Here is a 15,973-nt window from a genome sequence, read left to right on the forward strand (position 1 = left end):
ACCGGAAGTTCTCACCACAGTCTTCCTTACTACACAATGCAATGGCGAGACGCTCTGCTGTGGTCGTCAATGTAATCGTATGACATTAAGTGAACTGTTGTTGAGAGATGAATCTCTCCATGCTAGTCTAACATGTGCAAGACTCTTCACGTCTCCATAGCTATTGCAACATGTATCCATCTGAAACTGCTTGTTGTAGTCAAGCCTTAGTTTTCCTCTACAACTTTTATATCCCTCCATTATCAATTTGACGATTCCTTGATGACCCAGGATGTGTCCTGTCAACGAGTCCTTTCTTTTAGTCAAGTTGCGACATACGTTTCTTTTCTTCCCTTCTCAGTTCAGCACCTCTTCATTAGTTACGTGATCTATCCATCTAATCTTCAGTACCCTTCTGTAGCACCACATTTCAAAAGCTTGTGTCCTCTTCTTGTCTGTACTGTTTACCGTCGATGTTTCACTTCAAGTCTACACTGCTATGAAAAGTGGCTCACAACTTTTAGCCATGTATTGCCCTTGTCAGTTTGTCCAGTAATTATCATGAGCAGATTGCCTACTTTTGAAGGAATCAGTAAGCAACGCCATTCAATCTTGATTAATGGTCATGTACCGTATGTGTGAACATGAAAAGAATGTACTTCACCTTTGAATCATTCTGCCGTTAACTTTTAAATCATTAATAAATGTCGATCGAACTAAAAAGAAAATTTTATAATCAATCGGGGCAAAAAATTTAATCATCATTGACTCGGATTACGTTCTCACAGAGGTAAGTCCCCTATCACAAAAGAATTACAGGTATTTTCGAGAGTGGCCAGTGGATGAATGTATAGCAAAAGACATCTTCATTGCTGCGAGATGACTGTATAGACTGCCACTTTCGGAAGGATAGCTTCAGTCTCGGAGACACTCTTTCTCACCGATTAAAAGAAAAATTCGGAGCTTTGTCATACATTCGGAAAAAACACATTGGAATGGTACAACACTCCTCGACATAATAGTAAATTGTATACAGTTTCTGTGTTACGATATACTAAAAAATGTGAACATTTTGCATCTTGTCGGGGACGGAATCAATGGGAGCGGAACACCGACGCAATTAAAAGGAGAATTTCTGTATGCGAATAACATGGTGTCATTAATACGATAGTCTTGGAACTTCAGTTTCCTATTTACGTTGATATACACATGCGAGAATGTATTCTCTACGATTAATAGTCTGGAATACCAAAACAACGCATACCACGACGGATTACCCTAGTAATTTTATCACTATAAGAAGAACATTGTTGTTCAGCTAAAGGTGAGGGATCGAATTCAGTGAACAAGTCGTAATACACGATTGCGATGCTTTTTATTTGCAAGTTAATATTAAAAAGTCACGACTTTTAAAATCAAAATGCTACACTGATAGATTAATGCTCTTCACGTATTACTCGCAAAGTGACGATCTCATTCTACCCTCATCCTTCACACAAATACTCTCTTTGCGAATTGCGACAGCTGATGTCGATTTAGCCAGCAGTAAAATAATGAGGAACTTATAGGGATGGATATGGGAAAAACTGAGTTTAAGTCGTATATCGAAATATTCCACAAACTTTTTCACTATAAATTGAGAATCAGTGTGGTCTCCTACATAGTCGGCGCTCTTTCTTCAAGGAATGAAAGTCGTCAAGCAGCGGAAAGAATCCTAATAAAGCTAAGAGCGGAATTTTCATAAAATAAAAAATATCAAATTTTCCAAAATCTGGATATTTAGTTTCCAAATTGCTTAGCATAAATTTAAGCTGTAAAAAACGCTGTTTACACTTTCGTGAAAGTGTTGAAATTCTTTTTTTTTATAGTCATTCAGAGTAGCTTGTTGATATAAAACCCTGGCTACAGAACTACAGGAAATAATGTATTAATATAGTGATAAAATGATATCTAAATCCCTTTCAGGAATTGCATAATAATAATATATTGCAAATATTGATAATTTTCACTTCCATAACACACGCGGACTCATTGATTTGCAACATAACGCGGCGCACACTTCGGAGACTTCAATGAGAGGATGGAAGGGAATCACTCAGTCAGCCTGTACAAAGTGCAGACCCAAGACAATTGAAAGGTCAGCAAATTCTCCACGAACACTAATTATGTTTGAAGTACTAGCCACTGAACTTAAATGTGTTTCCAGGAACACAAATTTTACGATATTTGAATTTCAACGTCTCTAAATAGCACAGTGGTGTATCTGGTCCCATAAGAAATTTGTGACGAATTCATGCCGTGGCTAAAAAGAAGGTGCTGGCGAGGAAGGCTAATGACAAAAAGGAATAAATATGTTGACTGTTGAAAAGATGCATAAGGAAAGCTAGACCTTTGGTTAAATTTTATTAACAAAGAGATTCAGTTGTTCCGACGTAGTGACAAGTAGCTTCAATGATCATTGTGTCGGTGTAGTATGATATACACATCGGACAAAAAATTAATCATCATTCACGAGATATTAGGCTAATATTGCCTTACGAGCACATCGCAGCTAGCTTTCATAACGTTTTTTCTTAGTGCATGGCATATCCACCTGAAGCCATTGTTTGATGAATAGATCGCACAGAGCAACCAAATAGTGGGCATGTCGATCGCTGTGTTTCACCTGCACTTCCATATAACCTGAGGTATTTCCTGTTGGGTTAGGATGGTGTAATTTAGCGAGTCAGTCTAGGTGGGTTAGGGGCTTGATTGCTGAGGGTTCGTTAAATCAGGAACGTATGCGAGCATCCATATGAACAAAATTGATAGTGGGAATGTCCAAATGACATTCATCCTGTAGAAGAAGAGGTAACACTTGCTCACGAGAATATTGAAATAAACATCCTGGTTCAGATTGATGACAACCTAGAAGATATGCTCAAGTCAAGGCACGCAAAACGTCTCATTGGATCGTTGGTGAACTCGACGCCTTGTATCATTTGATAAAAGGTAATATCGTTGACTGGTCTTCGTGTTACACGGCTTTAAGTGATACAACATTCGTTGTAGACACTTTGGGCAGCCTATGTCGACACCCCATCAAGTTGGGTAGTTTGATTCAAGTTGGAGTCATGGGTAGGTCCAGATACGAGAGCTACATTCTGTCAAGTCTCTACGTCGACCGATTTTACTGCATTTATTATATACAATCTGCTGGCACATTCACGCCACTTCACTGTCATGATTTACGTCAACGGTGGAGTTTCGCATGTACTGCTGTCCAAAGTGGATAGTGTGGGCTTTTAATGGGGTGAACTTATTCATCTTGCTTTCTTCGCTCACCAGCCTTGCCAAAGTATTATCGTCACGAATCGAAACTTTTCCAGTGAGAATGAGCTTAGTGTGGTGGGGGTCTTCCTCCGTGTGTCTTGGGTGTGTGTCGCGGGATGCGGCACGACCCGGGCTGACACGTGTGCCGCAGAGAGAGGAGGTTAACGGCCCCGGCGCTGCAGCGGCGCGCGCATGCGCAGAAGAAGGCTGCGCGCTGACCCAGTGGCCCAGTGCTATTGTTAGCAGCGCAGCACACTGTGCTATTCCGGGAACGGAGCCTCGCCGCTCCAGGGCGTCGACCCATTCTGAAATTCGTGCTGACGTCAGGGCGGTGGGGCTGGCCACCATTGAGGGTCGCGCGTGTGACCTACTTCGGCGGCCGAGTCATCCACGTGGGGTACGCCGCCATTCACGACACGGCCCCGCTCAATGGCCACGGTCCGGGTCGGCCCCCACCATCGGCAGGCGGCGCGTGGCCCGGGGCCTGGAACTGTTCTCCAGGTCGGGCCGCGGGCTGACCTCCGTCTCGCACCTCCTCCGGGCGGCTGACGTCATCCTGGTGCCGCAGCCTCTCAGGCGGTATTGAGCAGCAGCTCCCAGGAGCGCGTGGCTCGTCAACTATTCTCTGGGTCAGGCCAGCAGGTTGACCATCCCTGGCTGCCACTCCCTGAACGACATAACCCTTACGTACCGGGTGGCGTCATGACACTATCGTAACCTGCCACTATTTATTCTTCAGGCAAAACATTAATTCGAAACTTATGTAATTTTAGTCTTTCCATTGCTGTTGATGTTGTCGTCTTCGAACACACAGCGCAGTGTATGTGATTATGTCATAGATTAGAGACTCCCTTAGGCAGCACCTCATTGTTTTACGTTGTTCATGCAGCAAAATGATGGATTTAGCAACATACCTTCCATCATCAAGTATAGGGTGTCTCTCCTAAGACTTGTCAGGGGCGTATTCTCTGGTCTTTCCGCATATATATCCAGTTTTGTTTTTGCAATGCGTAGCTGGAGTCATCCAACGAGTACAACCCATCAAGTCTTTCAGGCTACACCCAGAACTGACGGAAAGCGTTGGTTTGTTTCCCGTTACAAGCAAAATGATTTTTAAAGAGGAATTTTACGTGCTCATTCGACTTAGTGGTCTCAGATCTATTTTCATCTTGTTGTTGTTGTTGTGGTCTTCAGTTCTGAGACTGGTTTGATGCAGCTCTTCATGCTAATCCAGGGCTGGCCAAACGCTGCACAGTGTGCAGACGTGCAGAAGTGCTGCACATGTGCGCACGTGTGCGACAGCGAGCGACAGCGACATCTGTTATTAGACATGTGTCCTAAATGAGCGGCGGCGGCGGCTCCACTTCCCTGTTTATGTGGTACATTTCAGACGGAACTGATGAAAGATATAGCAATAATGGTATCGAAATAACAGGTGATCATCGAGAGGTTTGCGGTTATCATTCTGTTCAGAGGTCACTGAGACAGAAATTGTGTGGGTGTATTTGAGGACACCGAGAATTAGTTAAAGGAAACCTTGCATTAGTTTAATGTTATTTGAAGTCATGAATAAGGTTCGCTGGAAGTCGCTAAGTGCTCTCTTTCTTAAATACTAGATCAAAGACATTACGCGTATTTACGTGCCGTCAGTCAAGCTACCTAAATAAACCCCCACGGTTGTTAACTGTGTTATTTGTCTTACTGGGTTAAGCTGTTAACATAAAAGTAGGCGTCTCAATGAGTAGACTGTGACAGTATTTTAAATGTTTAATACGCTAAATACCTTCTCATGGTTGGTTTGCAAGCTGTGGAAAGAGCACTAGAATGTGCCGGTACAAAGTATCCCAGCAAGTGGATAAAGCGACATCTGGGCGTAGAAACATGCACTACATGAAATGCTGACGGTTGCGGCGTGCGCGCTGCGACCCGGAAGTTGCACATGTGCAGGAGCACCGCACGAGTGCAGAATTTCTGGCCGGCCCTGTGCTTATCTATCCATCTTCATCTCCCAGTACCTACTGCAACCTACATCCTTCTGAATATGCTTTGTGTATTCATCTCTTGGTCTCCCTCTACGATTTTTACCCTCCACGCTGCCCTCCAATTCCAAATTGGTGATCCCTTGATGCCTCAGAACATGTCCTACTAAACCGATCCCTTCTTCTAGTCAAGTTGTGCCACAAACTCCTCCCCAATTTTATTCAATACCTCCTCATTAGTTATGTCATCTACCCATCTAATCTTCAGCATTCTTCTGTAGCACCACATTTCGAAATCTTCTATTCTCTTCTTGTCCACACTATTTGTCGTCCACGTTTCACTTCCATACATGGCTACGCTCCAACAAATACTTTCAGAAACGACTTCCTGCCACTTAAATCTATACTCGATGTTAACAAATTCCTCTTCTTCAGAAACGCTTTCCTTGCCATTACATTTTATATCCTCTCTACTTCGACCATCATCAGTTATTTTGCTCCCCAAATAGCAAATCTCCTTTACCAGTTTAAGTGTCTCATTTCCTAATCTAATACCCTCAGCACCACCCGATTTAATTCGACTACATTCCATTACCCTCGTTTTGCTTTTGTTGATGTTCATCTTATATCCTCCTTTCAAGGCACTGTCCATTCCGTTCAACTGCTCTTCCAAGTGCTTTGCTGTCTCTGACAGAGTTACAATGTCATCGGCAAACCTTAAAGTTTTTATTTCTTCTCCATGGATTTTAATACCTACTCCTATTCCGACATGTTCGTCTTATCGACATGTATTATCAGGGACAATAAAACACGAAGAACATGAGGTACTCCAGCAGCGTTAGTAGAGGTAAGGCCCGTGCTGAGTGTTACCGCCACGCAGAAGCGCTGCTCAGTCGCTGATGGAATACTGGTTGTTCTTCGTGTTTCACTGTCCCTGATAATACATGTCGATAAACAAATATTGCTTTAGCCTAATTTGGGACCGCTCAATCGAATGGGCACGTAAAGTTCCGCTTTAAAAATAACTTTGTTTGTAACGCGAAACAAACCGACGCTTCCCGACAGCACTGCGAGTCACATGAAAGACTTGATGAGCTGTAGGTCCTATTTGTTTTGGCTGCCTCCGGCTACACTTGCAAAAACAAAATTGCAAATATCTGCTGAAACACCAGAGAAAATGCGCCTGGCGACTCTTAGGGGAGACACCACGTATACCAGGAAAACCAGTCACATCCCTATCGATTTAATAAAATTTGGCTATGGAGGAAGAGGAGATAACCGCCGGTATCGTGCCACATCACTTTACCACGAAGATAAAACCGCCTTTAAATTATTGGGAAATATTTTGTTTTTGATGTATTTCCCGCTTGATAACCAACCTGACTGTGGAGTGGAGCAGCGAAAACCGAAGCTCACCGAAACGTGCCTCACATGGTGCAACAAACGGATCTGAACCTTCGCATTTTGCCGCTCAGTCTGGATTGCATATTTGTTGTAAATAAAAAAGTTTCCACATAAGTTTACATGGTTTTATCGACGTGGTAAAGTGGTATAATTGGATACTAGTGGTTATCGGCTATGTATTAATGGATGTATTTCACTGAATAGGTATAGATGTTTTTGATTTCCCAGATACATCTGATCATGGATGTGTATTACGAAACATAACATATATATTGTATAAATAATCAACAATAATAACATGGAGGTTAAGGAAGTTTGTAATCTTTCACATAACTTCAGTAATGAATAAGAATGGAACGCTATGAGGAGCGATCAAAAAGTTAAGGAAGTTTGTAATCTTTCACATAACTTCAGTAATGAATAAGAATCGAACGCTATGAGGAGCGATCAAAAAGTTTCTGTCTGAGGGCGTTGCTGCAGCGTAGATGTAACACAGCGCGACTCCGATGCGGGTATATGAGCATCGACATGTAAACAAGGAATCAGTGTGACATTCGTGTCTTTACGACGTGCGTGCGGTAAATGCGAAAACGTGAACTATGGCGACGTTGTTACCAAATGCGTCGAGACAGGACCATCGTGGTGTTATTTTTTTCTTGAGTGTTGAAGGACAAATACCGGTAGACATCCATCGGAGAATGAAGAACGTGTGTGGGGCAACATGTCTGTCGAAACCTATCGTTCTGTAATGGTTTGTTAAGTTCCTTGCTGACCGCAATTCGACACATGACGCCCCATATAGCAAATGTCGTGACGCAGAAGTAACGTCAAATCAAGTGCGACATACTCGAGCACCGGCCCTATAGTCCTGACCTCTTCCCATGCGATTGTCACGCCTTCGGTCCCTGGAAAAAATCCCTTGAATAGTCGACGATTCCTGTCGGAGGAAGATGTGCAGCTGGCAGTTAAGGACTCCTTCACACAGCGGGAAACGGTGTTTTACTAAACGGGTATCTCCAACCTGGTGGGATGTTTCTGTCAATGGTCTCGGCGAGTTTGCTTGATTGGAATACGGACTCTGGACTATACGGCCTTTGAACATCAACCTTTTGATCGCCCCTTGTATATCACTTTTATGCATGACGCGATAGCGGTCGAGAAATGACAAAGACGTTTTTTTTGCTTTGATGCGGCCCGCCCCGAATTCCTCTCTTGTGCTAAACCTCTTTATCCCAAAAGAGCACCACCATAAGTCCTCAATACTTTTTGTATGTATTCTGCCCTCTATCTTCCCCTATTCTTTTTACCCTCTACAGCTCTCTCTAGTACTATGGAAGTTATTTCCTGATCACTCCCTGCCGATTCAGCGGGTAACCACCTGATACCTTATCTTATAAGCCCTCCTAATTTTTAAGATCTTTCTATAGCATCACATCCCAAAACTTCTATTCTTTTTTTGTGATTTTCTCACAGTCCATGAATCATTACTACATAAAGGTGTGCTCAGAAATTTATTCCTCAAATTAAGACCTATGCCTGACTTTTTTTCGCCAGGAGTGCCTTCTTTATCTGTGATAGTCTAATTTTTATGTGCTTCTTGCACACTTGCAATACGTACTTCTAACACACTTCTTGGCAGTGTGTTATTTTTCTTCCAAGGTAGCGGCAGCGGAGTACGGTAACGTGTTTTGCTGTTAAGCTCATCACTAATTTCATTTTTCCTACTTCTCACTATATTCTTTCTTCTTAGGTTAACTCTCAGTCAATATTCTGTACTCAGTAGACCATTCCTTTCAACAAGTCCTGTAATTCTTCTTCACTTTCACTGAGGATAAGAATGACATCAGCGAATCTTGTCACTAATACCTCCCCTCCTGAATTTGAATCCTAGACTCGAACCCTTTCTTTTTTTCAATCGTTACTTCTTCGGTGTATAGAGTGAACAGTGCTACACCCTTTCTTGTATAGAGTGAATAGTTCTATACCATCTCTAATCTGTGCAATTCGTTCTCGTCTTCCGTTCTTATTGTTGTATACACCCCGTCTTTCCTGTAGCTTACATCTATTTTTCTGATAATTTCGTTCACCCTGTACCAATTTACATTCTCGAACGATTTTTCTTGGTCGACAAATCCAACGATAGGTCTTGATTTTTCTGAGTCTTTGGATATCTTGGGCATACTTGATTTATTTTATGGTTTTCTGCAGGGAATAAATTGACTTTTCTTTTAATCCACAAATTTCATAAATTGTGAGCCAGTCGTGTCGTGAACTTACTTCTTGTGTTCTTGGTTATATTCGTCTTCTTCCGCCATGAGTATTCTCTTGACCGTTGTTTAACATTAGTTCTTGATCGAACTTCTTCTTGCGGTGCAGGCCGCTGAGATTGAGATGATGCGCGGAAGAAAGGAAAACTTCCGTGGTTTGCACAAATAATAATTTTATTCAGACAACGCAAATGGCTACCACACACATCTTACAAAAATACGTCTTCTCCACTCGAGAACTAAAGACAGAGTCTCTCTATTTAAAAAAAAAATTATGGAATTTTTTATCATTTGTTACCCGCCTTCCGGCGTAGCAAAATATATCTTTACCAGCGCTTACGGCGGGAGCGCTAATAATTATTATTATTGGTTTTAAATTTTTGTCATAGCTTGTTGGGGTTTTTCCTTATGTACCTATAAATCTTGCTACCATAATCAATCGCAACGTCTGAGTTACCTCTCTGGTGCCATTACCTTTACCCCTCTTCGAATCCAGGATACAGACTTTTTATTCGTTACAGACTTCTCATGCATTCCTAGAAGTAATTATCTGTGACTGTTCTACTACGTCGATTTAGTATTGCCGAATCCGACGGGAGATACTGTAGCTTTATCAAAGACTAAGTGACTTGGGTTTGTTTGGGTGTTAGGCCGGTAAAGGTAAATCATGCCTTTTTCTTTGCGCGGCAGTGGTTTCTGCGCAGTACTGCAGTCGTGCCGATTGTGACGATTTGCAGAACGTTGTCAAAATAGTCACCAGTATATTCTCTATCACTTCTTAGTGCAGACCTTTTAGAGCTTCTCAAAGGGACCATCCCAACGCGTTGGTGTGTGGATTTCGGCGCCTACTCCCAGCACGAAATTAACGTAACATAGTGTCTGGCTTCACTCGAGAGTGAGTGGCGGACAGTGGTGGGTTCGCGTGTCTCTGGGCGGAAGGCGACAGTGGGAACTTGCCACATGGCAGAGTCCTTATGTCTTGGCAACAGTTCGTGGTGCTGTCCAGTGTTGATAACACTTCTGAGCCAGCACGGTACGCCTCTCTTGTTGGGCGAGTGGCCGATTCTCATACCCAGTCGGGACAATTGCAGAACGGTGAATATGCTAGTGATTGGAAGTCAGGCTGGTAACGGAATCCCTCAGGAAAATAGCAGGCATGTAGTAAACATTTCGCTAACAATGTCTACTCTCATCCATTCTCATTTAACAGTGTTGTTTGTTTCACATTTACACTGAAATTTGGATTGTGGTAAGTTCCTATGGGACCAAACTGCTGAGGTCATCGGTCCATAGGCTCACACACCACTTAATCTAACTTACAAACTAACTTACGCTAGGGACAACACACATACTCATGCCCGAGGAAGGACTCGAACCTCCGACGGGGGAAGCCGCGCGGATACCCCACGCGCCATTTACACTGAAAAACCTTGATTACTTTGCGTTTCCACATTAATTAGACAGGTAACCACTGATCGTGGAAGCTTTTCATTTACGTTCTGCTATCGGTGGGTTTCTCCCAGACAATTACTGAATCACAAAAACGACATTGTTTCAATCATAAATCAAGTAATTATTCTCGGGCGCCTTTCTGCAAATAATTAAATTACTAGAGCATTTTTCTTCGACTTTGCCAATTCTTGATACTGATTATCCGCGACGCGGCTGCGCGCGACTGCTGCATACTGAAACTCAACACGACTCTACTTCAAATACCAAGAAGGCGCGTGACCACTAGTGCTAGGGTATTGTTGTCTTTAAACAGCAACACCAAGGTTATTAGGTGTATGATACGCATACCACAATTTCAAGTCCTGTGCGATATATGATCCTAAGTGAAGAATTATATGCGAAAATGTAATTGTGCGATTTCTACTTTCTGAGCGAGAAACGATTGCGAAAAAAATCAACCGATTACGAAGCACGTGCACAACAATGAATTAAGATTATTTATTTGAGTATAAGGGCGTCTTCCGCTACACCCGCCCCGTAGGCATCTTGTTGTGCATTGAGGTTTGTTAGAGCACTGTGTGATCATTACAATTAGGCATTCTTTTTTTTTTTTGGGTCATCAGTCTACTGACTGGTTTGATGCGGCCCGCCACGAATTCCTTTCCTGTGCTAACCTCTTCATCTCAGAGTAGTACTTGCAACCTACGTCCTCAATTATTTACTTGACGTACTCCAGTCTCTGTCTTCCTCTACAGTTTTTGCCCTTTACAGCTCCCTCCAGTACCATGGAAGTCATTCCCTCATGTCTTAGCAGATGTCCTATCATCCTGTCCCTTCTCCTTATCAGTGTTTTCCACATAATCCTTTCCCCTCCGATTCTGCGTAGAACCTCCTCATTCCTTACCTTATCAGTCCACCCAGCTTTCAACATTCGTCTATAGCACCACATCTCAAATGCTTCGATTCTCTTCTGGTCCGGTTTCCCCACAGTTCATGCTTCACTACCATACAATACTGTAATCCAGACGTACATCCTCAGAAATTTCTTCCTCAAATTAAGGTCGGTATTTGTTATCAGTAGACTTCTCTTGGCCAGAAATGCCTTTTTTGCCATAGCGAGTCTGCTTTTGATGTCCTTGCTCCGTCCGTCATTGGTTATTTTACTGCCTAGGTAGCAGAATTCCTTAACTTCATTGACTTCGTGACCATCATTCCTGATGTTAAGTTTCTCGCTGTTCTCATTTCTACTACTTCTCATTACCTTCGTCTTTCTCCGATTTACTCTCAAACCATACTGTGTACTCATTAGACTGTTCATTCCGTTCAGCAGATCATTTAATTCTTCTTCACTTTCACTCAGGATAGCAATGTCATCAGCGAATCGTATCATTGATATCCTTTCACCTTGTATTTTAATTCCACTCCTGAACCTTTCTTTTATTTCCATCATTGCTTCCTCGATGTACAGATTGAAGAGTAGGGGCGAAAGGCTACCGCCTTGTCTTACACCCTTCTTAATACGAGCACTTCGTTCTTGATCGTCCACTCTTATTATTCCCTCTTGGTTGTTGTACATATTGTATATGACCCGTCTCTCCCTATATCTTACCCCTATTACAGTTCGGCATAATGCTTAAATATTTAACCAACAATGGATTTCCCATTACTCCGGCAGCTGTGAGCTGTTTAACTATCATTCTCAGCTCTTCGGTACGGTTCAAAATGGCTCTGAGCACTATGGGACTTAACATCGGAGGTCATCAGTCCCCTAGAACTTAGAACAACTTAAAGCTAACTAACCTAAGGACATCACACACATCCATGCCCGAGGCAGGATTCGAACCTGCGACCGTAGCAGTCTCTCGGTTCCGGATTGAAGCGCCTAGAACCGCTCGGCCACCGCTCTTCGGTACGTAGCACGTCTTATATAACACCAACATTTTGTGTTAATTTGTGTAATTTTATAAGCGAGTGTAATTTCAAGAAGTGATGAAGAGAAGTGCGGTGTTTCTACGCCAAAGAAAAAGAAGACGCAAAGAGAAAATTCTCCGTTTTGACAGATGAAAGCACCGATATTTCTTCAGTCAGTTCCGCTTGCATTGTTGTGTACTATCATGACAGAATGGAAGGCCAAATATTGAGTATATTCTTCAATTTGGCTGAAATAATAACAGTGCCTATAATTGGGTGCACTGGGGCTAACTTGAATATGAAATTCACTCATGCGTTATTACAACTTACTATTCCATTAGACGTCGTCACTGATTTTGGCTCAAATGGCGTAAATGCTACGTCGGGGAAGCACTGTGCAGTATCCAGTCGACTAAAAATAGTTTCTTCCTGGAATCACATTAACGAAATGCATTTGTCATTAAATTTACTTGTATGTTAGTGATAGAGGCAAGGCACTTCCTGGTCGTTGTGGGGAACTTGAAAGATATGCACATAATTATTAAAACTAAATTGCAAACGGCAATGTCAGCTAGTTCAGTTTCAAAAATATATGCATCTGAAAGTACATAAAACACTACATTCGGCACAGATTCGTTGGCTTTCACTTCTTTCTGTTGTCGAATGAATGTTGGAGCAGTTACAATAGGCATGCGAAAAGTTGGCCGGTCACCTAAGGAACGAAACTGCGTGCAAGAGCAGGTAGATTTGTTGTTGCAAATCGAGGGAGATTGATAAGGAGAAGGTTCTCTTGTTTGTCTTCCACTGCTGACAACTCATTGGCGCGTGTGCCTTGTACCGATCGGCTGCTGTGGTATGAATTTCAGACGGAAGTAACATGGATTCATGAGGGTGGTGTGTAGAGACGGTGACCTTTAAACGTGATATATATTTCTAGGAATGAATATGAAATGTAGTTAAGGCTGTTGTAATATAACACACTAAACAGAAGAAAAATGACACTCAAAACAGTTAGTAAACATTTGTGATTGTATCTCCTACTGAATAATGAATTTAAACGTAACTGCAGTTGCTGTTATTAACCCATTAATAATCCGCAGGCACAGATAACAGCTGCCAAGAAGTGTTCCGAAAGGTGCCGATTTTTAACGATCGGTACTTGGGGGCCAACGTCGAACTTATTGCGTCCTTACTACAGCTAGTCCATCGGGGTCTCGTAACATACGAATTAATGTTGGTTACTAATTAATAAGATCGAAACTTTTGCGTTCGGAGATTCCACTCTACAATCTCACTGTTGCCTCTTGAGCAAAGAAACCTTCGACGACTACTGTTATATGCGTAATGGGGAACCGGCGCATGTTGCTGCTCACTGTCCAAGATGCTTAGGTCAAGCAGAGCCTGTACTTCTGCCTCCGACCCCTTCTGACCTCAACAGGCAAAAGTTAATAAACATGCTAACAGATCGTACATAGTAATTACGTCTTCCCAGCACGTTCTACATCTACAAAAGACTTATCTGATCCATCCTCACCTCTGTGCAGTCCTGGCATCCAGTCTTTATCTGCCAAGAAGTTTAAATCAGTGCATATTCTGCTTCTGAGTGAAATTTCATTCTGATAACGATCAAAATATATATAATAAAACAAGAGCAGAAGAAGTGGTCTGGTTGCATTCTCAGAACTTCATGGATCAATAAATGACAATTATATACAAATTACATTACATTTTAAGAAAAACATATTAGAGTAAACAATTGTGCTGCCTTCCACGAGTATCATTATATACTCAGTGACTATTTAACTGAGTCGAGCATGGAAAGATTGTACTAGATGTGGTGAAACGAATCAGTAATTCCCGCAAGCACCTCAGGTTTGGTTGCAACAAGAGTAATATAAACGGCAATATGACTACCAAATGAATAAGGAAATAGAATAGCGTTTAGGATTCTATGAAAAACATAGTTAATATATTATCGTAGCCAAAACAGACGCGAATCGAACACTCACCACAGTTTGAAAAACGTAATGTTTTATCGCCCAAACCTGCCCTTCGATATTCTTTACCAAACAACTAGTTTCGTTTCAAGGAATACCAGGCTCATGAAGCATTTACATCGTACTAGGAGATGTAAAAGGGATGACGCCAAATAATTAAATCAATAAATTCATCACTGTCTTGCGGTGCTACAACAAGCAAGATAGACAGAGTCCTAAAGAGGCAAGGAATAAAATCAGTTTTCCGACCACCTAGGAAAATTAAGGAAATGTTGAGACCAGTCAAAGATAGTCTCGGCTTAAGAGTGCCGGGAATTTATGCTATTCCTTGCGAATGCGGCAAGAATTACGTGGGCCAGTCTGTAAGAACCATGAACGCTCGCCTGTTATTTAGTTGTCATTTATTTCTGGCCGGAGTCCTCTCACCATTGGACTGGGAATGGGTGGATATGACTTTGGCGGCACACCAACGAGCCAATTTAAGCAGGACTACGGCGAAACAGGCCGATAAATTTGAGCGGCTTAACCGTGATTAAGGAACTACTGGGTCCAACGGCATTCACCGCATTGTTATGAACTTCTCTGACAAGGAAATTGATGAAGCTACCATCTCGGCTCTCAGTAAAGGATTGAACTTTGCCCCAGCTCCACGTAAGTGCCGGCCGCGGTGGCCGTGCGGTTCTAGGCGCTGCAGTCCGGAACCGCGGGACTGCTACAGTCGCAGGTTCGAATCCTGCCTCGGGCATGGAGGTGTGTGATGTCTTTAGGTTAGTTAGGTTTAAGTAGTTCTACCACTGTGGGGAGCCGGACTTGGGTAGCACGGGGATATCAACCTCGTCCCGTCTGTCCCCAGATCGGTCTGCCGCTGTGGTTGCCCCGGTTGCTGCCCGCAGTGGGAATGAGCCCTCGCCTGTGGTTGACTGGGAGGTCGTTCCAAGGCGTGGCAGGCAGCGAAAGACGTCCCCGGAGGCTGATCAGAAATCCTCCCCGGTGCGTCTGACAAACAGATTTCAGGCACTGTCTCTGGCTGAGCTGGATGCAGCTGCCTGCCCTGTTTCAGAGGATGATTCTCAGTCTTCAAGGTCCGGGCAATCACAGAGGGTGGGCTTATTAGTAGTTGGGAGCTCCAATGTTAGGCGCGTAATGGGGCCCCTTAGGGATATGGCGGCTAAGGAGGGGAAGAAATCCAGTGTGCACTCCGTGTGCATTCCGGGTGGTGTCATTCCTGATGTGGAAAGGGTCCTTCCGGATGCCATGAAGAGCACAGGGTGCAGCCAGCTGCAGGTGGTGGCACATGTCGGCACTAATGACGTGTGTCGCTTTGGATCTGAGGAAATTCTCTCTGGATTCCAGCGGCTATCTGATTTGGTGAAGGCTGCCGGTCTTGCTTACGAGATAAAGGCAGAGCTCACGATCTGCAGCATCGTTGACAGAACCGACTGCGGACCTATGGTGCAGAGCCGGGTGGAGGGTCTGAATCAGAGGCTCAGACGGTTTTGCGACCGTGTTGGCTGCAGATTCCTTGACTTGCGCCATAGGGTGGTGGGGTTTCGGGTTCCGCTGAATAGGTCAGGAGTTCACTACACTCAGCTTGCGGCTACACGGGTAGCGGAGGCTGTGTGGCGTGGACTGGGCGGTTTTTTAGGTTAGAAGGCCTCGGGAAATTACAGGG

The sequence above is a fragment of the Schistocerca serialis genome, chromosome 4 (assembly GCF_023864345.2).
Source record: "Schistocerca serialis cubense isolate TAMUIC-IGC-003099 chromosome 4, iqSchSeri2.2, whole genome shotgun sequence".
NCBI lineage: Eukaryota > Metazoa > Arthropoda > Insecta > Orthoptera > Acrididae > Schistocerca > Schistocerca serialis.